Genomic DNA, 26,687 nt, shown 5'->3' on the forward strand with positions numbered 1-26,687 from the left:
CCACGGTCCACTAGGGGGGAGGAGGATGTCGGATACGGAGGAGAGCTTCACCGCCACAGCCGCCGCCAGCGCCACCGCTGCTGCGGTCATGCCTTTCACCATGCCCTATATCCCGGGGGCAGCCTGGCTACCCCAGTACTCAGGGGAGTCACATACCCTAAATGACTTCAGAGAAAGGCTGGATAGCCTCTTCCAGGTGTATCCCCTCACGGAGGCGCAAAAAGTGAGCATCCTGGTGGCCCAATTAATCGGGGCAGCCCAAAGGGAGGTAAAGTCCTGGCCACCTGGGAGGAAGAGGACTGTCAGAGACATACTAACCCGGCTGAAAGACACATTTGACACCCGCACCTCAGCCGAAATAAAACTAAGATTTTATGGGTGCAAACAACGGGCACATGAGAGTATAAGAGACTATGCTCTAAACCTACAAGAGGCCCTGAGAGCCATTAAGCAGGCAGACCCTGACAGCGTGGGAAATGAAGATAAGCTGTTGACTGAACAATTCATTGAGGGTCTACTGTGCAATGTCCACCGAACCCAGTTGCGGGCAATGGCCTTACAGGACCCTGACCTGGACTTTGCACAGTTCAAGGACAGAGCCATCCGGGTGCTCCGAGAACCGGCACCAGGTGGCGCTGTGACCCACAGGCGCCCTGCTATCACTTATCACCAGGAGACGGCGCCCTTGTCTGCAGGGCCTGTGGGAGCTGATGCGCAGGCTTTAAACAGTGACCCGGCTACAGACCTGCACCATCAGGTCCAAGACCTAACTAAAAGCGTTGCCGCGCTAACCCGAACTGTGCAGTCTTTACAGGTTTCTACTGCAGGGAAGATCGAGCTGGCATCCGGACCGGAGGACATCCCGTGGCGCCGACCAAGGAGGACCCCACCGGCCAGAGGAAGACCCAGCGATCGATACAACGAGGACGACGACCTATTTGCCGCCGCTGCAATCAACCCGGACATGTGGCAAGGTACTGTCATTTAAACGGGCACAACCTGGGGTAGAGGGCCAACCCCCAGGCATAAGACCATCAGGCCCATCAAACTGGCGTGATAAATACGTAGGGGGACGTCCAATCTTGCCTGTGGTACTGGATGGCATTCCTATGAGTGCCCTACTAGATACTGGGTCACAGGTCACCACCATCCCGTACGTGCTCTTCAAGCAGTACTGGAATGATTCGGACATAACCCGCTACCCAGACGACGACCTGAGTATCATCGCCAGCAATGGTCAGCCCGTGCCGCAGGTGGGATTCAAGGAGGTGACCATTAAAATCGGTAAAGTCGAACTGACGGCACAAGGACTGATTATAGTGGACATAGACCGTCATGAGAGTCACCCTAGAATCACCCTGGGAACCAATGTAATTGAAAATTGTCTTGCAGAGGTGATTCTCATTTTACAGCAGGTTGCCAAGAACGCCAGTTCCGGCCAGCAGCGTGTGCTCCAAAAAGAGATCCGGGCACTGATGAAGCGGCAACAGGTGGAACTATCTGGTGGTGAGATAGGTAGCGTGAGAATGTGTGACCCGTTCCCTATTGCCATGCCCCCAAAAAGTGAGATGATGATTTGGTGCCGGGCAGCTATTGGTCTAAGAGGTAGAGACTACCAAGCAATGGTAGAACCTGTCTACTCAGACAGTAGGCCCACCATTTTGACAGCACGGGGGGTGGTCGATGTACGCCATGGGAGGGTGCCCGTTCGCATCATAAATATCGGTGAGAGAGAAGTACACCTGCCCCGGTATGCCACGCTAGCTAAATTGTTCACCATAAACCAGAATTCTGTACAGGCCGTGGAACCCTTGCCTCCATCTCAACCAGAGGAAGGTAACGGCTCTAAGAAACCAGTGGAGGACTGGTGTCAGCAACTACATCTGGGTACTGACTCCACTCCCTCACACCAGAAACAAGGAGTCTATCGGGTGGTTCAAGAGTACGAGAGAGTGTTTAGTAAACACCCGTTAGACTTCGGGCGAGTAAAGGGGGTAGAACACCACATCCCCACGGGAGACCATCCTCCCATAAAGGAGAGATACCGACCCGTACCCCCTGCACACTACCAACACGCCAAGGGGATGCTTAGAGACATGAAGGAGGCTGGGGTAATCAGGGACAGCTGTAGCCCCTGGGCAGCTCCACTAGTCTTAGTGAAAAAGAAGGACAACACTATGAGAATGTGTGTAGACTACAGGAAGGTCAACCGTATCACACACAAAGATGCGTACCCGTTACCAAGGATAGAAGAGTCCTTAGCTGCATTAAAATCTGCTAACTTCTTCTCTACTTTGGATCTCACTAGCGGGTACTGGCAGGTTCCTGTAGCAGAGGCAGACCGGGAGAAGACCGCATTCACCACCCCGATGGGTCTCAGCGAATTTAACTGTATGCCGTTCGGGCTCTGCAACGCACCAGGAACCTTCCAACGGTTGATGGAATGCTGTCTGGGACACCGGAACTTCGAGACGGTCCTGTTATACCTGGACGATGTCATCGTCTATTCCAAGACCTACGAGGACCACCTGAAACACCTGGCAGAAGTGTTCGAAGCTCTGGCAAACTACGGCCTAAAGGTGAAACCCTCCAAGTGTCACCTCCTGAAACCAAAGGTGCAATACCTGGGACACGTGGTGAGTGCTGACGGAGTGGCTCCTGACCCTGATAAGATCACCGTGATTAAGGACTGGCCAAGACCCTCCAGCATAAAGGAAGTGCGGCAGTTCCTCGGGTTGGTAGGCTACTACCGAAGATTCATTCCCGGTTTCACCAAAATGGCAGCCCCTATGCAGGACCTCCTGATAGGTCAATCTCGGAAAGCCAAAAACCAGAAGCCGCCCTTTAGGTGGGAAAAGCTGGAAGAGGAGTCCTTCTGCCAGCTGAAAATGGCCCTCACGGGGGATGAAATCCTGGCATATCCAGACTACAGCCAGCCCTTTATCCTCCACACAGACGCAAGCAACATCGGGCTAGGAGCCGTACTGTCCCAGATCCAGCAAGGGAAAGAACGGGTAATCGCTTACGCCAGCCGAAAGCTACGGCCCACGGAGAGGAACCCTGAGAATTATAGCTCATTCAAGCTGGAGTTCCTGGCAGTAGTGTGGGCAGTGACCGAACGTTTCAAGCATTACCTTGCCTCCTCCAAATTCATCGTGTACACGGATAACAACCCATTGACACACCTGGACACTGCAAGGCTCGGTGCTCTGGAACAGAGATGGATGGCTCGCCTGTCCAACTTTGAATTCACCATCAAATACCGGGCAGGACGCTCAAATGCCAACGCGGATGCCCTGTCTAGAATGCCGAACTTACCGGACGTAGGGGAAGATCCAGAAGATCTGGAAGAAGTTGAGTTCCCTGCGTTCCACCGTCATGGGATTACCCTGTATTCCCACCGTGTGAAGGACAGGCGCTCCGCGACGTTCAATCCCTTGCCCCACTACAACTGGGCGGAGACGCAAGACAGTGATCCTGCAGTCCGTCTGGTGAAGGAAATGCTGACCCAAGCCGATGCCAGTCTGGACCCAGACGCCCCAGAGGAGACTAAGCAACTGTGGAAGGAGAAAAGTAGGCTGTTCCTCTACAGGGAGAAGTTGTGCCGGAGAATGGTTAACTCTCGAACACATGAGTTGACCTGGCAGGTAGTGGTCCCCAGACGAGACGCGGCTATGATTCTGGAGGCGTACCACAACGGAGCAGGACATTTCGGGTGGAAGAAGCTGGAGTTCTTATTGCGTGAACGGTTCTACTGGGTAGGCATGAGAGGAGCCATCGAGAGGTGGTGCAGAGACTGTGGACCGTGCCACCTAAGAAGGAAGGACCGTGCCAGCCAGAAGACTCCCTTGCAGCCCATCATCACCCGACAGCCACTGGAACTGGTAGCCCTGGACCATGTGAAACTGGCTCCAAGCAGATCTGGGTATGTCTACGCCCTCACAATCGTAGATCATTACTCCCGGTTCCTGGTGGTGGTCCCGGTCAAGGACTTAACGGCTCAAACAGCAGCTAGAGCCTTCCAGCAGCACTTCTGCCGTCCACACGGGTACCCGGACCAAGTGCTGACAGACCAAGGGCCAGCCTTCGAAGCGGAAGTCTTCCAGGAGTTCTGCAACCTGTATGGCTGCACGAAGATAAGAACAACGCCCTATCACCCACAAACTAATGGACTCTGCGAGAAGATGAACCAGGTGGTGATAGACCTCCTGAAAACATTGCCCCTGGAAGAACGCAGTATGTGGCCTGAGAAGCTGCCTGATCTGGTGGACCTATACAACCACATCCCTGTAGGTTCTACCAACTGTACCCCGGCTTACCTAATGAGAGCGAGACCTGGTAAGCTGCCTATCGACCTGGATATGGGAGTCCTGACGCCCGAGGACACCTCGCCAGAGGCAGACTGGGATACAGAACGGCAGCAGCAGTATCGGAAAGTACAGGAGAGCGTCGAGCGAAGTCTGTCTCAAGCTAGAGAAAGGCAAGAGAAGGCTTATAACCAGTATGCTCCCGCTGTTCCCCTGGTACCTGGAGAGCAGGTCTTGAAGAGGAAAAGACGGCTCCACAAGTTGGACGACCAGTGGAAGAAGGACCCGTACACCGTACTGCCATCAAGCCATGAGAACCCAAAGATTTGCGTGATCAGTAAGGATGGAGGAGAAACCACAACCGTTGTCTCCAGAGACCACCTGAAGAAGTGTCCCGAGCAGCTGCAAAACCCTGAAGAAGAAGATCAAGAAAACCCTCGACCCGCAGAGGAAAGGGAAGAAATGATCAGGACTGTACTCGGAGACTTCCCCCGGTCTTGGACACAAGTAAACGGTGCTGTCGTGGTACCCGTCCTCACCTTTCTCCAGCCAGCCCCGCAGGTGCCTACAGAGGAACCAGTAGAGCTGGAAGAGCAGCCGGCCCAAGAGGCAGAAGAGTCCACACCAGCAGTACAGGAGGATCAACCCTCTGCTAGTAGTGAGCCTGCCGTGCCCCTAGTGAGCCAAAGAGTGCGCAGAAAGCTGCCCAGCCTGCCCATAACACCTCCTACATCCTGTAGTGCAGGACCAGTTAGTGAGCTCCGTAGGTCCACTAGGGTTACCAGAGGCCAGATGCCCGTACGTTGGAGAATCTAAGTTGGCTAGTTGCTTTAACTATTTTATGTTTACCTGTTTTGTTGTAGCCATTGCTAATTATGTTTTTCAGTTACAGATTTCTTTATATGGACTGACAGGTTATGGACAGTGAGTAACCGGAACTCTGTTGTAAATATGTTTGGAGCGTAACCCAGGAATGGACTAAAGACTGTTAAAGACTCGGGGCAGGACAGACCCCTACCTGGTTACGGCTCCCTGTTCTTTGGTGAAATGGACACCCTTATTGCTTCCTGGTTACGGACACGCCGTGACCATCTCATGTATTTAATTGTTATTGTTTATACTCTGTTATGTTTTTTTTAAAAAAAAAAAAAAAATGTTTAGTCCGGGAGTACTAAATTTCACTAGGGGGGAATGTGGCACCCCAGGGGTCTGGTTTCCACAGTAATAGCAGTATTACGTCTGTGAGCAGGTGGGAGGTCTCCTGGGCAGGAATCCTAAGCATGCCACACCTCCTGCCCAGTCCTGGGAGGGGAAGAACTTCCCCTACATAAACTGGGGCTGAGGCAGGGTTAGAGAGAGGAGTTCCAGACAGAGACGGAGTCTGGTCTGGACACAGAAACAGGGACAGATAGACATCAGGAGCTCTGTAGGAGCCAAGGAGAAGTGCCAGGGGCTGGAGCTGTGCAGAGCTCGCCCTGGGAGAAGGTACTAAAACCGGACACAGGAGTCCGAGGCTGTGGGGACTAAGATATACCCAGCAGCAGAATCCATCCGGCAGGGGATTCCAGGTCCTCTGGCCATAAAAGCCCGGAGGCTCAGTCACAACGAAGGGACCAGCACCGCCATCCCGGAGCGGAGGCTAACAGGAGGCCCCAGGTCACCAGCCATACGGGTTAGCACCACACGGTATACCCAGGGACGTGGGCTACTTGTAACCGCCGAAAGCAGGGTAGCCAGGAAGGGTACAGACTAACGGGAAGGCCTACAACTCCACCTGGCCAGGGGAACTCCGGCTTACTCGCAGACTAACCAGGCCCCAACTACTAGCCAGTACTCCCGGGGAAATTTGCCTTGTACCATCAGTAAAGGCCCTGAACTGTACCCTCGCGTCTCCGTGCTTCATTGTCGCACCGTTAGTGCTGGGACATCCACACCATCACTCCCAACATCATCCACATCCGCTGCCCTGAGGCCATACCTCTCCCGTTGGGGGTTATATCAACATTGCTGCACACCTATACCACCGGCCTCAGCGGTCTGCCCTGCAGCGGCAGTTTCATAACCGCATTCAACGGGTGGCGTAGTCGGACACTAATACCATCATACCAATAACTGCCACTTAGTTTGACCACCCTGGGCGCGGACCGGGTCACCGCCACACGAAGACTACTACCCCCATCGGATCCGGCTCCGGGTATCCCCTGCGCGCACGCGCGCCGCACTACAGCACTGGCCCAGGGGGTGAGTCATATACATCACTGGAGACACTGGGCTGAGGCATATACATTACTGGAGAGACTTGACTGAGGCATATATCTCACTAAAGATGCTGTGTTAGAGCATATATTTCACTGGAGAGACATGGCTGAGGCATATACATCACTGGAGACACTGGGCTGGGGCATATACATTACTGGAGACACTGGGCTGGTGCATATACATTACTGGAGACACTGGGCTGGGGCATATACATTACTGGAGACCCTGGGCTGGGGCATATACATTACTGGAGAGACTTGACTGAGGCATATATATCACTAAAGATGCTGGGTTAGAGCATATATTTCACTGGAGAGACTAGGCTGAGGCATATACATTACTGGAGACACTGGGCTGGGGCATATACATCACTGGAGACACTGGGCTGAGGCATATACATTACTGGAGAGACTTGACTGAGGCATATATCTCACTAAAGATGCTGGGTTAGAGCATATATTTCACTGGAGAGACATGGCTGAGGCATATACATCACTGGAGACACTGGGCTGGGGCATATACATTACTGGAGACACTGGGCTGGTGCATATACATTACTGGAGACACGGCTGGGGCATATACATTACTGGAGACACTGGGCTGGGGCATATACATTACTGGAGACACTGGGCTGGGGCATATACATTACTGGAGACACTGGGCTGGGGCATATACATTACTGGAGACCCTGGGCTGGGGCATATACATTACTGGAGAGACTTGACTGAGGCATATATATCACTAAAGATGCTGGGTTAGAGCATATATTTCACTGGAGACACTGGGCTGGGGCATATACATTACTGGAGACACTGGGCTGAGGCATATATATCACTGGAGACACTGGGCTGAGGCATATATATCACTGGAGACACTGGGCTGAGGTATATACATCACTGGAGAGCCTTGACTGAGGCATATATATCACTAAAGATGCTGGGTTAGAGCATATATTTCACTGGAGAGACTTGGCTGAGGCATATACATTACTGGAGACGCTAGGCTGGGGCATATACATTACTGGAGACACTGGGCTGGTGCATATACACCACTGGAGACACTGGGCTGGGGCATATACATTACTGGAGACACTGGGCTGGGGCATATACATTACTGGAGAGACTTGACTGAGGCATATATATCACTAAAGATGCTGGGTTAGAGCATATATTTCACTGGAGACACTGGGCTGGGGCATATCCATTACTGGAGACACTGGGCTGAGGCATATACATCACTGGAGACACTGGGCTGAGGCATATACATCACTGGAGAGACTTGACTGAGGCATATATATTACTAAAGATGCTGGGTTAGAGCATATATTTCACTGGAGAGACTTGGCTGAGGCATATACATTACTGGAGACACTGGGCTGGGGCATATACATCACTGGAGACACTGGGCTGAGGCATATACATTACTGGAGAGACTTGACTGAGGCATATACATTACTGGAGACACTGGGCTGGGGCATACACATTACTGGAGACACTGGGCTGGTGCATATACATTACTGGAGACACTGGGCTGGGGCATATACATTACTGGAGACCCTGGGCTGGGGAATATACATTACTGGAGAGAGTTGACTGAGGCATATATCTCACTAAAGATGCTGGGTTAGAGCATATATTTCACTGGAGAGACATGGCTGAGGCATATACATCACTGGAGACACTGGGCTGGGGCATATACATTACTGGAGACACTGGGCTGGTGCATATACATTACTGGAGACACTGGGCTGGGGCATATACATTACTGGAGACCCTGGGCTGGGGCATATACATTACTGGAGAGACTTGACTGAGGCATATATATCACTAAAGATTCTGGGTTAGAGCATATATTTCACTGGAGACACTGGGCTGGGGCATATACATTACTGGAGACACTGGGCTGAGGCATATATATCACTGGAGACACTGGGCTGAGGTATATACATCACTGGAGAGACTTGACTGAGGCATATATATCACTAAAGATGCTGGGTTAGAGCATATATTTCACTGGAGAGACTTGGCTGAGGCATATACATTACTGGAGACGCTAGGCTGGGGCATATACATTACTGGAGACACTGGGCTGGTGCATATACATCACTGGAGACACTGGGCTGGGGCATATGCATTACTGGAGACACTGAACTGGTGCATATACATTACTGGAGACACTGGGCTGGGGCATATACATTACTGGAGACACTGGGCTGGGGCATATACATTACTGGAGAGACTTGACTGAGGCATATATATCACTAAAGATGCTGGGTTAGAGCATATATTTCACTGGAGACACTGGGCTGGGGCATATCCATTACTGGAGACACTGGGCTGAGGCATATACATCACTGGAGACACTGGGCTGAGGCATATACATCACTGGAGAGACTTGACTGAGGCATATATATCACTAAAGATGCTGGGTTAGAGCATATATTTCACTGGAGAGACTTGGCTGAGGCATATACTTTACTGGAGACACTGGGCTGCGGCATATACATTACTGGAGACACTGGGCTGGGGCATATACATTACTGGAGACGCTGGGCTGGGGCATATACATTACTGGAGACACTGGGCTGGGGCATATACATTACTGTAGAGACTTGACTGAGGCATATATATCACTAAAGATGCTGGGTTAGAGCATATATTTCACTGGAGACACTGGGCTGGGGCATATCCATTACTGGAGACACTGGGCTGAGGCATATACATCACTGGAGACACTGGGCTGAGGCATATACATCACTGGAGAGACTTGACTGAGGCATATATATCACTAAAGATGCTGGGTTAGAGCATATATTTCACTGGAGAGACTTGGCTGAGGCATATACTTTACTGGAGACACTGGGCTGGGGCATATACATTACTGGAGACACTGGGCTGGGGCATATACATTACTGGAGACGCTGGGCTGGGGCATATACATTACTGGAGACACTGGGCTGGGGCATATACAGGTGCATCTCACTAAATTAAAATATCATCAAAAAGTTAATTTATTTCAGTTCTTCAATATAAAAAGTGAAACTCATATATTATATGGAGTCATTACAAACAGAGTGATCTATTTCAAGTGTTTATTTCTGTTAATGTTAATGATTATGGCTTACAGCCAATGAAAACACAAAAGTCATTATCTCAGTAAATTAGAATACTTTATAACAACAGCTTGAAAAATGTTTTTAAAATCCGAAATGTTCGCCTACTGAAATGTATGTTCAGTAAATGCACTCAATACTTGGTCGGGGCTCCTTTTGCATCAATTACTGCATCAATGCAGCGTGGCATGGAGGCGATCAGCCTGTGGCACTGCTGAGGTGTTATGGAAGCCCAGGTTGCTTTGATAGCAGCCTTCAGCTTGTCTGCATTGTTGGATCTGGTGTCTCTCATCTTCCTCTTGACAATACCCCATAGATTCTCTATGGGGTTAAGGTCAGGTGAGTTTGCTGGCCAATCAAGCACAGTGATACTGTTGTTTGTAAACCAGGTATTGGTACTTTTGGCAGTGTGGACAGGCGCCAAGTCCTGCTGGAGAATGAAATTTCCATCTCCAAAAAGCTTGTCGGCAGAGGGAAGCATGAAGTGCTCTAAAATTTCCTGGTAGATGGCTGCGCTGACTTTGGTCTTGATAAAACACAGTGGACCTACACCAGCAGATGCCATGGCTCCCCAAACCATCACTGATTGTGGAAACTTCACACTAGACCTCAAGCAGCTTAGATTGTGTCCTCTCCACTCTTCCTCCAGACTCTGGGGCCTTGATTTCCAAATGAATATTGGAACTGTGAGACCTTGTGGAGTGTGTCAATGACTGCCTTCTGGACATCTGTCAAGTCAGCAGTCTTCCCCATGATTGTGGAGCCTACTGAAACAGACTAAGGGACCGTTTTATACGCTTAGGAAGCCTTTGCAGGTGTTCTTTGGTAATTATTGTATTTTACTGAGATAATGACTTTTGTGTTTTCATTGGCTGTAAGCCATAATCATCAACATTAACAGACATAGACACTTGAAATAGATCACTCCGTTTGTAATGACTATATAATATGAGTTTCACTTTTTGGATTGAAGAACTGAAATAAATTACATTTTTGATGATATTCTAATTTTGTGAGCTGCACCTGTACATCATTTGAGACGCTGGGCTGGGGCATATAGATCACTGGAGACACTGGGCCGGGTCACCACCCCGCGCACCCAGGCAAGTGCCAGGGCCCTGAGAAAGCGGGGGGCCCACTCGCCACCGGGAACTCTATCATGCTATGGGGCCCTTGAGTTGGGGGAGCCCAGTGCCAGCACCCCCGAGTGGGCCCCCCCGCTTGCTTAGGGTCCCAGCCCTTGCAATAACTACTTCTCCCTGTTCCACCGCAGCTCCGGTGTCTTCCATGTCTTCTGACTCTGTGATGTCTTAGGGATGTAAGTAATAAAAGAAAACTAAAAAAATACATTGGTGTCTTGAATTTTAGTCCTTGTGAGGTTGGCTCAGTTAAACCTTGCATCAGAGGAGACTTGATACAGACATCTATAACAGCTGTTTTTCAGAGTTCATATACATGGCTGATATTTCAGTCATTTTAGACAAAGCAATCATGACTTATAATTGATGTCACCATTCTGTAAGCATGTTCCTATTAAGGGCAAGGCCAGTGTTGTAACATAGGCGGCTTTCTGTTGTCATTAATTTTTGGTGTAATAATAATATATATGTCCATAAGTAAAGTACATCTGCGAGCGGCGTTATCGAGTATTTTCATAGCAATAACTACTATATACCACTTTCACGTACAAACAAGAACTCTTCTTTGGTAATGCTCAACTGCATTGTTATGACCATGTTCACACTCTAACACAGGTAACGGTTGAAAAAAAGGAAAGAGAGACGCTGTACCTGCACCCAACTGGTCCCTGTACAGACTAGAAAAATCATTAACCACATAACTCAAAAACACTTCCTGGCTCCCTAAAAGGCTGTTGAGGGGTTTCTTGTACCTCCTAAGGAACCCGATGGGAGGCCGCAACACAAATGCTGCAAAAGGGAAAGGCAGGGAGACAGAAGAAGTCAGGGTAAGAAACTAAACACGTTCACACAGGATAGACAGGGATATATATCTAGAAGCAAAAAAATAAATGGGCTAAGCGAAAAACCTCCCAATCCCCCAAACATAAAAGAAAGGGAAGGGTACGGGAAGGAGAACTCACAGTCAGACCGCAGGAAAAGCAGCTGGGCTTTATCAAGCAAGATAATCCTTAGTTGAGGAGCTGGAACGCCTAACACCATCTAAGATCTCATTCCCACGTCCGTGTCTCCAGTACGTGTGAACGCAGTATAGGCCGCAAAATGTCCCGCACACGTGCACACTGATGACATCCGTGTGTCATCAGTGTGACACTTACCGGACACTGCAGTTTGCGCTGTTCCCCGGCGCCAGGTGCTGAATGCAGCTCACATAATTGTCGTCTGCTCTCCCTGTGATCAGGCGACAATGATGGAAGTTGTATTCAGTACCCGCAGTGTACTTTGTGTGTAAAATCAAGAATTAAATTTTAAAAAATCGTGGGCTCCCATCGATTATTCATAACCATAAGAGGAAAATCGCCCGCTGGGGGAATAATGGGCCCCACATAGTTCTCCATAGAGTATAATGTGCCTACATATCCTCCATACAGAATAATGAGCCCCACATAGTCCTCCATACAGTATAATGGCCCCACATAGTCCTCCATACAGTATAATGGGCCCCACATAGTCCTCCATACAGTATAATGGACCCCACATAGTCCTCCATACAGTGTAATGGGCGCCACATAGTCGTCCATACAGTATAATGGCCCCACATAGTCCTCCATACAGTTTAATGGGCCCCACATAGTCCTCCATACAGTGTAATAGGCCCCACATAGACCTCCATACAGTGTAATGGGCGCCACATAGTCCTCCATACAGAATAATGGGCCCCACATAGTCCTCCTTACAGAATAATGGGCCCCACATAGTCCTCCATGCAGAATTATGGCCCACATAGCCCTCCATACAGTATAATGGGCCCCACATAGTCCTCCATACAGTATAATGGGCCCCACATAGTCCTCCATACAGAATAATGGGCCCCACATAGTCCTCCATACAGAATAAAGGCCCCACATAATCCTCCATACAGAATAATGGGTCCCACATAGTTCTCCATACAGAATAATGGCCCCACATAGTCCTCCTTACAGAATAATGGCCCCACATAGTCCTCCATACAGAATAATGGGCCCCACATAGTCCTCCATACAGAATAATGGGCCACACATAGTCCTCCATACAGTATAATGGGGCCCACATAGTCCTCCATACGGAATAATGGCCCCACATAATCCTCCATACAGAATAATGGGCCTCACATAGTCCTCCATACAGTATAATGGGCCCCACATAGTCCTCCATACAGAATAATGGGCCCCACATATTCCTCCATACCGTATAATATGCCCCACATAGTCCTCCATACAGAATAAGGAAGTCAAGAGGCCAATGAAAAACAAAAAAAGGTCTTTCGGTAAACTTAAACAAGAAGGCAGCGAGGAAGCGCTAATATCTTATAGGGAAAAAAACAAAATCTGTAAGAAACAAATAAGAATAGCAAAAGAGGAGACAGAGAGACTAATTGCCAAGGAAAGTAAAACGAATCCCAAACTGTTCTTTAACTATATAAACAGTAAAAGGATTAAAACTGATGGAGTTGGCCCATTGAAAAATAACCTGGGTAAAATCATAGAGGGCGATGAGGGTAAAGCAAACCTACTCAATAGCTTCTTCTCCACTGTTTTCACAAAAGAAAACAATTTATCGGAGGAAATGCAGAGTGATAAAGTAAACCCTCCGCTAAATATCACCCACCTAACCCAGGAGGAAGTTCAGAAACGCCTAAATAATATTAAAATAGACAAGTCACCAGGCCCAGATGGCATACACCCCCGGGTACTAAAAGAATTAAGTAATGTGATAGACAGACCGCTGTATCTTATATTCAAGCACTCTTTATGGACAGGGACTGTCCCACTAGACTGGCGCCAAGCAAATGTGGTACCAATATTCAAAAAGGGGTCTAAAAGTGACCCTGGGAACTATAGACCAGTCAGCTTAACGTCTGTTGTGGGTAAATTGTTTGAAGGATTTCTTAGAGATGCTATTGTAGAATATCTTAATGATAATAACTGTCTAACTCCATATCAACATGGATTCATGAGGGATCGCTCCTGCCAAACAAACCTGATCGCCTTCTACGAGGAGGTGAGCTCACAGCTGGACCGGGGAGAGTCAGTGGATGTTGTATACCTTGACTTCTCCAAAGCGTTTGATACCGTGCCACACAAAAGGTTGGTATATAAAATGAGAATGCTTGGTCTGGGGGATAATGTGTGCAAGTGGGTAAATAGCTGGCTGAGTGATAGAAAGCAAAGGGTGGTTATCAATGGAGTAAGCTCAGGGTGTGTCAGGGTTACTAGCGGGGTGCCTCAAGGGTCTGTCTTGGGCCCTATATTATTTAATATATTTATTAATGATCTAGTGGAAGGGTTGCATAGTAAAATAGCAATATTTGCAGATGATACTAAACTTTGTAAAGTAGTTAATACAGATGAGGATAGGGCACAGCTACAGGAGGATTTAGATAAATTGGGGAGTTGGGCCAAAAAATGGCAAATGGGGTTCAATGCCGATAAATGTAAGGTCATGCACATGGGAAAGAAAAACAGCAGTCACCCATACATATTAAATGGGAAACCGTTGGGGAAATCTGACATGGAGAAGGACCTGGGCGTCTTGGTTAATAGCAAATTAAATTGGAGTGCCCAGTGTCAGGCAGCAGCTGCGAAGGCAAATAGAGTCATGGCATGCATCAGAAGAGGAATAGGGGCATATGATGAGAACATTGTTCTTCCTCTGTATAAAGCGCTGGTAAGGCCGCACTTAGAATATTGTGCACAGTTCTGGGCTCCGGTGCTCAGGAAAGACATATTGGAGCTAGAGAGGGTATAAAGGAGGGCGACTAAGGTAATAAAGGGAATGGAGGGACTAGAATACCCAGAGAGGTTGTCAAAATTAGGCCTATTTACTTTGGAAAAGAGAAGGCTTAGGGGAGACCTCATAAACATGTATAAATACATCAGGGGGCAATACAGAGATCTCTCCCATGACCTGTTTATACCAAGGATGGTGACAAAGACGAGGGGGCACACTATGCGTCTGGAGGAAAGGAGGTTCCTGCACCAGCATAGAAGGGGATTCTTTACGGTCAGAGCCGTGAGACTCTGGAACTCTCTGGGAGAGGAAGTGGTGATGTCCAACTCACTTAATGAGTTCAAGAGAGGCCTGGACGCTTTTCTTGAGAACAATAAAATTACATTTTATGCTTAGTTAATTAATCCAGGGATTTAATCTGACTGCCAGATTGGTGTCGGGAAGTGAATTTTTCCTCAATGATGTAAATTGGCCTATACCGCATGGTTTTTTGTTGCCTTCCCCTGGATCAACGCAGCGGAATAGCTGCAGTGCACAAGAAATAGGCTGAACTGGATGGACGCTTGTCTTTTTTCGGCCTTATAAACTATGTAACTATGTAAAAACTATGAATAATGGCCCCACATAATCCTCCATACAGAATAATGGCCCCACATAGGGGTGGCTGTTCTGGTGTCGCGGGCCAAATAAAACCACCCTGCGGGCCAGATTTTCTCCATGGGCCAGAGTTTGACATGTATGCTTTAAAGTGGCTCTGTCAGAAAAAAAAAATTATTTAAAATATATGAAAAAAAACAAAACATGAAAGTTAAAAATAAAGATAATAAAAAAAGTAAAAGAAATAAGCATATGTGGCATCGCCGTGTTCAGAAAAGCCCAATCTATCAAAATATGAAAATTATTAGCCAGATTTGCAAACATTGTAAACAGAAATTTTTTTAAAAACGACAAAATTATATTGTTTGGCTGCTGCAATATCACAAAAAATGCTGTAACAAGCGATCAAAAATCTTGTAAACAGCAGAAAGTTTGTAAATTTTACTAATAAACCTAATTTGCAATGAGTTTGAATACTTTTCATAACAACTAATTTAGTAGGTGTTATTTATAGTCTTAAGAGTATGAACACATGGCATTTTTTAGACACCAGCGTCAAGTTAAATATTTCAGGAAAATGCTGGCGCAGTTTCTCCTGAAGCATCTTTCTTGCCATTGTTATTTGCGGCAGGGGCGCCATCAGGTCATTACTGCCCTTACTGCTGAATGGGGCCAGGTGAACAGCTGTAAAGAGCAGGGGCCGGGGCCCCCCTCTTGTGCTTCTGGTCACCGGGCCCCGGGTTATCACGTGCTGGTGCTGAGAGCATATGATGGACTGGGACTGGGGGGTAGGGAGAGCATATGATGGACTGGGACTGGGGAGTGGGCAGAGCATATGATGAACTGGGACTGGGGAGTGGGCAGAGCATATGATGAACTGGGACTGGGGAGTGGGCAGAGCATATGATAAACTGGGACTGGGGAGTGGGCAGAGCATATGATGAACTGGGAGTGGGGGGTGGGGAGAGCACATGATGGACTGGGGAGTGGGTAGAGCATATTATGGACTGGGGAGTGGGCAGAGCATATGATGGACTGGGGAGTGGGCAGAGCATATGATGAACTGGGAGTGGGGAGAGCTAATGATGAATTAGGAGTGGGGGAGCAAATAAAGAATGGGGGTAGGGAGAGCAAATTATGAATTGGGTGTGGGGGTGGGGAAAGCAAATTAATTGGGAGTGGGGATGGGGCTAGCAAATAATGAATTGAGCGTGGGGGTGGGGAGAGCAAATTATAATGAATTGAGGGTGGGGGAGAATAAATGATGATGCAGTGGGGGTAGGAGAGAGAGGACATGAAAAAATGAATTGGGGCGGAGAGGGGCATGTAAATATAATTAATTGGGAGAGGGGGCATTGAGGGTGACAGAGTGTGACTAGTAATGAATTGGGGGAAAGAGTACAGGTTCTAATTAATTGATATATTTATTAGGTGGGGAAAGTGGCTATTTACAGTCAGTGGGGGCAAAGTGGTGGATTACAATTTATATTTGGAATGGTGGGTTACATAATAGCTACTTATATATTAATGGTGGGTGCATGTCTGTATTCAGCTGCGTAGTGTAGAAGTTGGGGAATGTGCTTTAGATAACTGTGATATTTTATGCAGAGAAGAGTCCTGGCTGGAAGAAGTGATGGCAGTCTGCGCTGGATGAAGGACTTCAACTAGTCAGTGAAATCTTTCGCATTGTACTGCATCTATATTTTTTATCCGTGCATCATGAATCGTGGTATGTGTTAAAGGGGCCCACTGAGACTCTTTCGCCTGAGGCTCACGAAAATCTGGAGTCGGCCCTGATAGCAACAGTTAACAGCCTCCAGCCAATCAGAGGCTAGCAGCTGACATCGGCACGCACATCGCCGGCAACGACGTCACTGCCATGCGCCAGCGTGTCCGCGCCTCAAATGGATGAGGAAGAGGACGCCGCTGTACCGCCAGGTAAGGAGAAATTTTTTTTGTTTTTTTGTATGGGGCCAGGATGGGAGATCATATGGGGCCTGGGGGCAGGATGGGAGAACATATATGGCCTGGGGCCGGGATGGGACATCATATGCAGTCTGGGGGCAGCATGGAGACACATGGGGCCTGGATGGGAAAACATATGGGGCCAGAAATGAGACACAATGGGGGCCAGGAATGAGACACAATGGGGGCCAGGAATGAGACACAATGGGGGCCAGGAATGAGACACGTCATTACAGGAAGGGCCAGGATGTGAAACATTATTACGGCTGTGATGTATTTTATTTTTGAGGATACGGTTTTCAGTGAGGGGGGTCCTGTTACGATGCAGGCCGGCACTATGTCGCCTTTTTCTTCATCTGGCGTAGTGTACAAGTTAGGGAAAAATTGAGGAATGTTCTCTAGATAACTGTTATTTTCTGCAGAGACGAGTCCTGGCTGGAAGAAGTGATGGCGGTCTGTGCTGGATGAAGAAGAGAAGCGAAGATGAAGGACTTCAACTAGAGACGTCACTGGTGAGTCAGTGTGTTACCTGTACACTTACACTATATACTATATACAGGGCTCAGGGCCGGCGTCAGCACCCGGTGCACCCAGGCAAGTGCCGGGGCCCTGAGCAGGATGAGGGCCCACTCGCGGTCAGGCACCCCGCCGGGCTATGGGCGGAGGAGAGCGGTGCCAGCACCTGCCCTTCTCCCCCGCTTGCTCAGGGCCCCGGCAGCCGGATACTTACCTCTCCCCGTGCCACTGCAGATCCGCTGTCTTCCTGCTGTGCGTTCCCTGTGACGTCTCAGGTCAGAGGGTGCGGTGACGTCTTTCCACCACACCCTCTCCTGAGCCTTCACAGGCAGCGCAGAGCGGGAAGACGCCGGCAACGCTGGAGTCAGGACCTGAACAGTGGCAGCAGGTGAGGAGGAGTGAGGTGAGTATTTTTTTTTTTTAATGTATGGAGGCATGGAGCATTATATGAGGGGGTGGCATCCTGCATGGGGCATTATATGGGGGGGTGACATCCTGCGTGGGGCATTATATGGGGGGGTGACATCCTGCATGGAGCATTATATGAGGGGGTGACAGCCTGCATGGGACATTATATGGGGAGGGGGGTGACATCCTGCATGGGACAGTATATGTGGGGTGACATCCTGCATGGGGCATTATATGGGGGGGAGAAGTGATATCCTGCATGGCGCATTATATGAGGGGAGTGACATCCCGCATGGGGCAATATATGGGGGAAGTGACATCCCGCATGGGGCATTATATGGGGGGGTGACATCCTGCATGGGGCATTATATGGGGGGTGACATCCTGCATGGGGAATTATAAGGGGGGGACAGTCTGCATAGGGCATTATGTGGGGGGAACAACCTGCATGGAGCATTATATGGGGACCAGTATCCTGTACGGAGCGTTTTATGGGGGCCAGTATTCTGTATGGAGCGTTATATGAGGGCCAGTATCTTGTACAGAGCGTTTTATGGGGGTCAGTATTCTGTATGGAGCATTATATGGGGGCCAGTATACTGTGTGGAGCAATTTGCTGGTTTCTGAGCTATTATGGAATTTACAATAGATATCGCTCATGTAATGTAAGAAGTGAAATCTTTGCATTGTACTGCATATATATATTTCTCTGCGGTATCTGTGCATCATGAATCGTGGTATGTGTTAAAGGGGCCCACTGAGACTCTTTCGCCCGGGGCCCAGAAAAACCTGGAGCCGGCCCTGACAGGGCTCCTGTGTATAAAGTCACTGGTGATCTCTGTATTACCTGTACACTATATACTATATACAGAGCTCCTGTGTATAATGTCACTGGTGATCACTGTATTACCTGCAGGGGTGGATTAGGAGTAGCCAGGGTCCAGGCAGTTTAAAAGGTGTGGGTTCCCCCAGGTACCTGATGTATCACGTGACGTGCCACATGATCCCCTTTGATAGATCATGTGATAGGTCATGTGAGTAAAACGCAGGTGCTCTGGTGCAGATCTGTGGATGGAAAACGGCAGAGATAGCGGCACGCAAATTTATCTCTTACATACAGCACTATACATAACATAGCGATATACATAATAGAGCAGGGGTGGGAGAATAATTTTCATGAGGGGCCACATGAGAGACCGTGACTGTTGTGAACGCCGAACCATTATGCTGAAATTAACTTTGGTAATTCTGATCAATATTAATATTAACATATTGATTAGAATTATTTTTTATATTAATTGTATCACTTAATATTGAGCAGAATTAAGTATGCTCACACCACCCTATCTACAGTATGAGTCCCCACAGAGCCCCCTACATGCAATATGAGCCCCCAAATAGCCCCCTCAATCAACAAACAAAGCCATCAACCTATGGGGCTCTTATACATGTAAACCATAGCAAAAAAAGGCACCTTAAAAATTCTCCCTTTCATTATTTCTTTTAAAAACCCATTACATAAAAACAAAAATGCACATACATTTGCACAGAAAAACAGGGATTTAAAAAAAAGAGCAGAAATGAGGGGATATAGGGACTAGTTTTACCTTTTACAATTCCCTTCCTGACAGTGGAGGTTGGCACACTAACTTGAAACCAATACTCTAACTGATCAGGCATCCTCAATCAGATAATATGTAATGAACATGTATAAATATATAAAATATAGATACTAGTGGGCTGAGGGATCGATCATCAATACTGTTCAACAATCTGGCCAGAAAAACCCTAACAAAGTCCAAAAGAAACACATATGATGTCCTTGTCAAACAAACAATAACCCTTCAGATCATAAATGGCCAGTCAATTAGCAGTGCAATTAAACCACAAAACATCCATATACCTCATATCACGTTTCTATGGACATGGACTAACTATGTATATATATATATACACTGCTCAAAAAATTAAAGGGAACACTTAACAGAATATAACTCCAAGTAAATCAAACTTCTGTGAAATCAAACTGTCCACTTAGGAAGCAACACTGATTGACAATCAATTTGACATGCTGTTGTGCAAATGGAGTAGACAATAGATGGAAATTATTGGCAATTATCAAGACACCCTCAATAAAAGAGTGGTTCTTCAGATGGGGACCACAGACCACATCTCAGTACCAATGCTTTCTGGCTGTTGTTTTGGTCACTTTTGAATGTTGGTTGTGCTTTCACACTCATGGTAGCATGAGACGGACTCTACAACCCACAGAAGTTGCTCAGGTAGTGCAGCTCATCCAGGATGGCACATCAATGCGAGCTGTGGCAAGAAGGTTTGCTGTGTCTGTCAGCGTAGTGTCCAGAGGCTGGAGGTGCTACCAGGAGACAGGCCAATACACCAGGAGACGTGGAGGGGGCCGTAGGAGGGCAACAACCCAGCAGCAGGACCGCTACCTCCACCTTTGTGCAAGGAGGAACAGGAGGAGCACTGCCAGAGCCCTGCAAAATGACCTCCAGCAGGCCACAAATGTGCATGTGTCTGCACAAACGGTTAGAAACCGACTCTATGAGGGTGGTATGAGGGCCTGATGTCCACAGATGGGGGTTGTGTTCACAGCCCAACACCGTGCAGGACACTTGGCATTTGCCACAGAACACCAGGATTGGCAAAGTCGCCACTGGCGCCCTGTGCTCTTCACAGATGAAAGCAGGTTCACACTGAGCACATGTGACAGACGTGACAGAGTCGGGAGACGCGTGCAGAGCGATCTGCTGCCTGCAACTTCCTTCAGCATGACCGGTTTGGCAGTGGGTCAGTAATAGTGTGGGGTGGCATTTCTTTGGAGGGCCGCACAGCCCTCCATGTGCTCGCCAGAGGTACCGAGATGAGATCCTCAGACCCCTTGTGAGACCATATGCTGGTGCGGTTGGCCCTGGGTTCCTCCTAATGCAGGACAATGCCAGACCTCATGTGGCTGGAGTGTGTCAGCCGTTCCTGCAAGATGAAGGCATTGAAGCTATGGACTGGCCCGCCCATTCGCCAGACCTGAATCCGATTGAGCACATCTGGGACATCATGTCTCGCTCCATCCACCAACGTGACGTTGCACCACAGACTGTCCAGGAGTTGGCGGATGCTTTAGTCCAGGTAGGTCTGGGAGGAGATCCCACAGGAGACCATCCGCAACCTCATCAGTAGCATGCCCAGGCATTGTAGGGAGGTCATACAGGCACCTGGAGGCCACACACAATACTGAGCCTCATTATGACTTGTTTTAAGGACATTACATCAAAGTTGGATCAGCCTGTAGTGTGTTTTCCACTTTTTTTTGAGCAGTGTATATATATATATATATATATATATATATATATATATATATATATATATATACACTGTATACAGTATATATATACCCTATATGGCTGAACAGTTGTGCACTTAGCTTAATGGCATCTTCTTCTGACACATTTCCCTCCTCTTTTAGTAATTCAGGGGTTCATCAGGCAATTCCTTCAATCAGGACAAGAAAAAGAGACCATCAGCCGTACTGCAATGAGGATAACAGCTCACAGGCCTAGACACTATGCCCCCACATAGCCCCTTACATACAATATAAGCCCTCACACAACCCCCTATATAGAGCATGAGTCCTCACATAGTCCCCAATATACAGTATGAGCCCCCACATAGCTTACAGCCTGTAATTACGCCCTGGCACTTTGATTGACAGCTCCCAGTGCAGTGCATCATTGACCGAAAGCCAATGGTTCCTGGGATGAATAAAGTCAATTTTTTCCCCATGAGCTGCACTTTCAGTACAGCGGTCAGGCACCTTTCTAACGCTTGTAAGGAAGCTAACGGACACATAGTTGATGGGAGGTATGTATAACCAAGATGGTTGTCATCTGTGATGTAATCCTGGAGTGTTGCTCTAGTGCACATAACGCTAAGAGGTTTGTTTGGTGCGTCCGGGCCCAGATTTTACGGGTAGCTGGAGAGATGGGTGGATTTGGCTACCCACATACCTCACCTCTGGGTGTGGTTAACACGGTAAAATGGAGTCTGTTATTTGACACATTGTTATTGGACACTGTGTGTGGAGGGAAAAGGCCTCCGGTGTGATATCAAGACGGAGGCAGGGTACTAGATGCTCTCCAGCCTGTGTGCTCACAGGACTGGCTAACCAGAGACTTTGGCTAAAGGACTGTTTTCTTTATTTTGCCTGCACTGAAGGCTGTTTGTTTTCCTTTTGCTTGTGGATGATTTATGAAGCAATAACCCGACATGGACATTTAAACAGAAACGCTTCTTTTTTTGCCTCCCGACGCACCCAAGGGAATAGAAATCCCACAATTGGTGTTAGAAGTGCAGGCAGCGTTACCAGCAAATACAGTACGTGTGACTGCTACAAGACGTACTGCATGTCCTGGGCGAAGTTTGCCATAAGCCAGCAAGTGACACCAGACAAAATGGAGGACATTCTTAAACATCTCGTGCAAGCACAGCAGGCACTGCACCAGCAGCATCTGCAATTGTTACAGCAGCACAGGGAGCAGCAGCAGCAAATGGCGCAACTGGAGACAAGTAAACTGCTTATGCAGCAGCAGCGACAGGACCAGCACCGTCAATAGCAGCAGCAAATTGATTTGCTCTCAGAGGCGATTCGTGGCATGGCGACAGCTCCGACAAGGTCAGTGGATGATTTTTCCATCCGGGAGGCGGTAAGCAGAGCCCTGCAGAAAATGACCTCAGGGGATGATACAGAGGCCTTTTTGCCTGTTTTTGAAAGGGTCTCCAAGAGGGGGTAACTTCCGCCAGAGCAACCTCAGAGGTGCTGGCGCCATACTTGACGGGGGAGCCCCAGAAGACTTACTGTGACTTGGCTTTGCAAGACGCCAAGGAATATGGCAAGCTAAAAACTGAAATTTTGGCGTGCTTGGGGGTAACGATGACTGTCAAGGCGCAGCAGGTCCACTGCTGGGCATATCATCGTGACAAACCCCCTCACTCCCAATTGTTTGACCTACTGCACCTGGTCCAAAAATGGTTGCAGCCGGATCCTCTTCCCCTGCGCAGATGGTAGAGCGAGTGATGATGGACCGGTTTGTGCACTCCCTTCTGAGGCCAATACAGATTTGGGTTGCCCAGGGTGATCTCTGGAACGCTGATGAACTGATCGGATTGTTCGAGAGGTATCAGGGGGTTGAGGGTTCCTTGGGAAGGCAGCCCACTCCATACTGGGGTTCCCAACAGGGGCGGAGGCCCAAAAAAGGGTGGGGCGTCCAAGGTCATGCCAAAGGTCCCTGCTGGCTATATTATATGCTGGAGATGGCACGGCCCAGGTCATATAGCCGCCCGTTGTCCCCTGACCTCCAAGCAAATGGATGTAGCATCCAGGCTTCGTCCAGGACTTATTGCACCCCATTACTATAGAGCGGGACTTTTGTTTGTTTTGGGATCTGTGGGGGAAGAGATCAAGGCTTAGTTGCTCGAATAAAAAGCCGGTTGGACCTAAAGAAGTATCACCACACCCAGAATCTGACAGGTTTCCCTTCTGTGTCCTTGTGGGGGATGAGGAGGTAGTGTCCCCTGGGACTGACTTCCTGAGTTAGGGGTGACCAGCGAAAATTTTGTGTCCACTCAACATAGGGACCTAACTCTAAGGAAAGCATTGAACAATGTAACAGTCATAAATGTTATTGCGCCGGTGGCTGACACGAGATTTCCCTATTTTATGTTGAGTGGGGAGTTATTGTACCAGGTTACGAAAATGAGGGAGGAACTTGTGGAACAGTTATTGGTACCAGGAGCCTATAGATGGAGGATGTTGGACATGACACATTTAATGTCTTGGGTGGCCATTTGGGAGTGGAAAAAAACTCAGAAATGGATCATGCAGCGGTTCTATTGGCCCGGATGTCACCGGGAAATCTTAAAGTATTGCAGGTGATGTCCTACGTACCAGTTAACAGCCCCCACCTCTCACTTTCGAAGTCCCCTCATGCCATTGCCCATCATTGAAGTGCCGTTTGAGAGAATTGCCATGGTCTTGGTCGGTCCCCTGGTTAAATCTGCTCGTGAGCAGCACTATATATTGGTAATCCTGGACTATGCCACACACTATCCTGAAGAGGATCCCCAGAGAAACTCCTCGGCAAAAAGTATAGCTTGCGAATTAGTCCACTTTTTTTCCCGGATAGGATTACCAAGGGAGGTCCTGACTGACCAAGGAACACCCTTTAGGAGTAAGGTGATGAGGGAAATGTGTAAGGTGTGTAAGGGCCTGCAAATCACCCAACTAAAGACATCAGTATATCATCCTCAGACAGATGGCCTTGTGGAAAGATTCAATAAAACTCTGAAGATTATGCTGAGGAAGACCATAGAAAAGGACGATAGAGACTGGGACTGTCTCCTGCCGTACCTGTTGTTCTCTATCCGAGAGGTTCCACAGGCCTCTACTGGGCTCTCGCCATTTGAACTTCTGTATGGCCGACATCCGCGGGGTCGCCCATCTCTATATACTACTAACATCAGCAGTTGTGTGAGCAGTATATAATTACAACATAAGTGTTACCATATTATCATTGATGCAATTAAGGTATTTTTTTGTATTATATGCAGAATACGTGTGAACTGGCACAGAATAGAAATGAATTCTTGTTATAATGACACATGGGGAGATTGATATTCTTGCACTGTATACTTGTGCACTATCCTTTCCTGATGTATATTAATCACTGATTATGGCGTGTTACCTATATATACCTTGTTTCTGCACTGTGAATGTTCATGGTTTGAGATAAACTCACAGTTAGAAGGGCCGAAACGTCGCCCGTACATGGGGAATAAAGGCCACAGTTTCTTTTACTATCAAGTCTGGAGTGCTGACATTTTTTGCCGTATATCACTATAAATAAATATGTATCTGTATCAATCTCTAATCATGTGGTTACTTTTTTATATGTAAAGCAATAACTGCACAGATGTCCTCATGTATATGAAATGTATAATCTACAGACTCGAGCCAATCGATCACAGGATCTATTGTAGTGGGACCAAGGTCCCACAAACGTCTTCGGCTGGTATTGGGACCCTGGCATCCTGGATGTATGTGGCATTTACAAGGGTGCACTATTTCCTGACCGGCCTAATTATTTTGCATGACCCTGACCTGATAACCATGGAGTCCTGTGGATCTTTTTATTCAGCTCTACAGTACACTGTATTATATATTGATGATGGCTTACACAGTGATTTTGGCCATGGCACAGTTTGTGCAGCACAAAATCATTGCAATCTCCTGCTACATTACATAGCAGCAGAAATAAAGTGAATAGGGTCACATTACATCCTCTAGGTACCACAACAAGCAACTGAAAAAAATCATAACTTGTCACATCACCGCAGAGGTCGCAATGTGACCCTACTCACGAGCGTCATACAGAGTCTGATGGGCAGAGGGCAGTGCTGGACACTTAGGCCGGGCAGTGCAAGCTCTGGCTGTGAGTTTAGAAAAAAGCACAGGGAGTTTCCCAGTCTGGAGAGCAGCATGTAAACAAACCAGGTGCAGGCAATGTAGTGAAATTCAGGAGGAACGAAAGTTAGAAACCACAAAATTTATAGGGGAGTTATAAATTATAATAGAGCACAGATTATCTTAAAAGTTTTATTTTTCGGTCTGACAACCTTCTTAAATTGGTGCCAGGTGGAATTGGCTGCTGGTGGTGGTGGTGGTGGTTGCTAGGTGGAATTAGCTGCTTCAGGTGGTGGTGGTGGTCGCCAGGTGGAATTGGCTGCTGCTGGTGGTCGCTAGGTGAAATTGGCTGCTGCCGGTGGTGGTGGTCGCCAGGTGGAATTGGCTTCTGGTGGTGGTGGTGGTCGCCAGGTGGAATTGGCTGCTGCAGGTGGTGGTGGTCGCCAGGTGGAATTGGCTGCTGCTGGTGGTGGTGGTGGTTGCCAGGTGGAATTAGCTACTTCAGGTGGTGGTGGTGGTCGCCAGGTGGAATTGGCTGCTGCTGGTGGTCGCTAGGTGAAATTGGCTGCTGCCGGTGGTGGTTGTGGTCGCCAGGTGGAATTGGGTGCTGCTGGTTGTTGCAAGGTGGAACTGGCTGCTGCTGGTGGTGGTGGTCGCCAGATGGAATTTGCTATTGCTGGTGGTCGCCAGGTGAAATTGGCTGCTGCTGGTGGTGGTGGTCGCCAGGTGGAATTGGCTGCTGCTGGTGGTGGTGGTCGCCAGGTGGAATTGGCTGGTGGTTGCTGTTGCTAGACGGATGTTTCTTTGCTATATAGAGTGGAGATATAAGAAATAAAGTGCATTCAATTCACATGATAAAACCATTTTTTTACACTTTCTGCATGCTTCAATAGTCTCCATAGGAGACTAGAAGCAGCAGTTGTCTGATAGCTTCTACTACATACAGGCGATAAGCAGATCGCTTGTATGCAGCAGAAATGCTCACTTGCTATGAGCGCCGACCACTAGGTGGCGCTCATAGCAATTGAGACATGACAACCACAGGGGTCTGCTGCAGACCCTGGGTTGTCATGCCCACCCATTGGTGACCCGCGATCACGTGACGGGGTCACCGATGGGCGGGGCTTAAGACGCACTTC

Source organism: Phyllobates terribilis, unplaced genomic scaffold, assembly GCF_046119375.1.
Source record: "Phyllobates terribilis strain yellow unplaced genomic scaffold, ASM4611937v1 Scaffold_5__5_contigs__length_657084704, whole genome shotgun sequence".
Lineage (NCBI taxonomy): Eukaryota > Metazoa > Chordata > Amphibia > Anura > Dendrobatidae > Phyllobates > Phyllobates terribilis.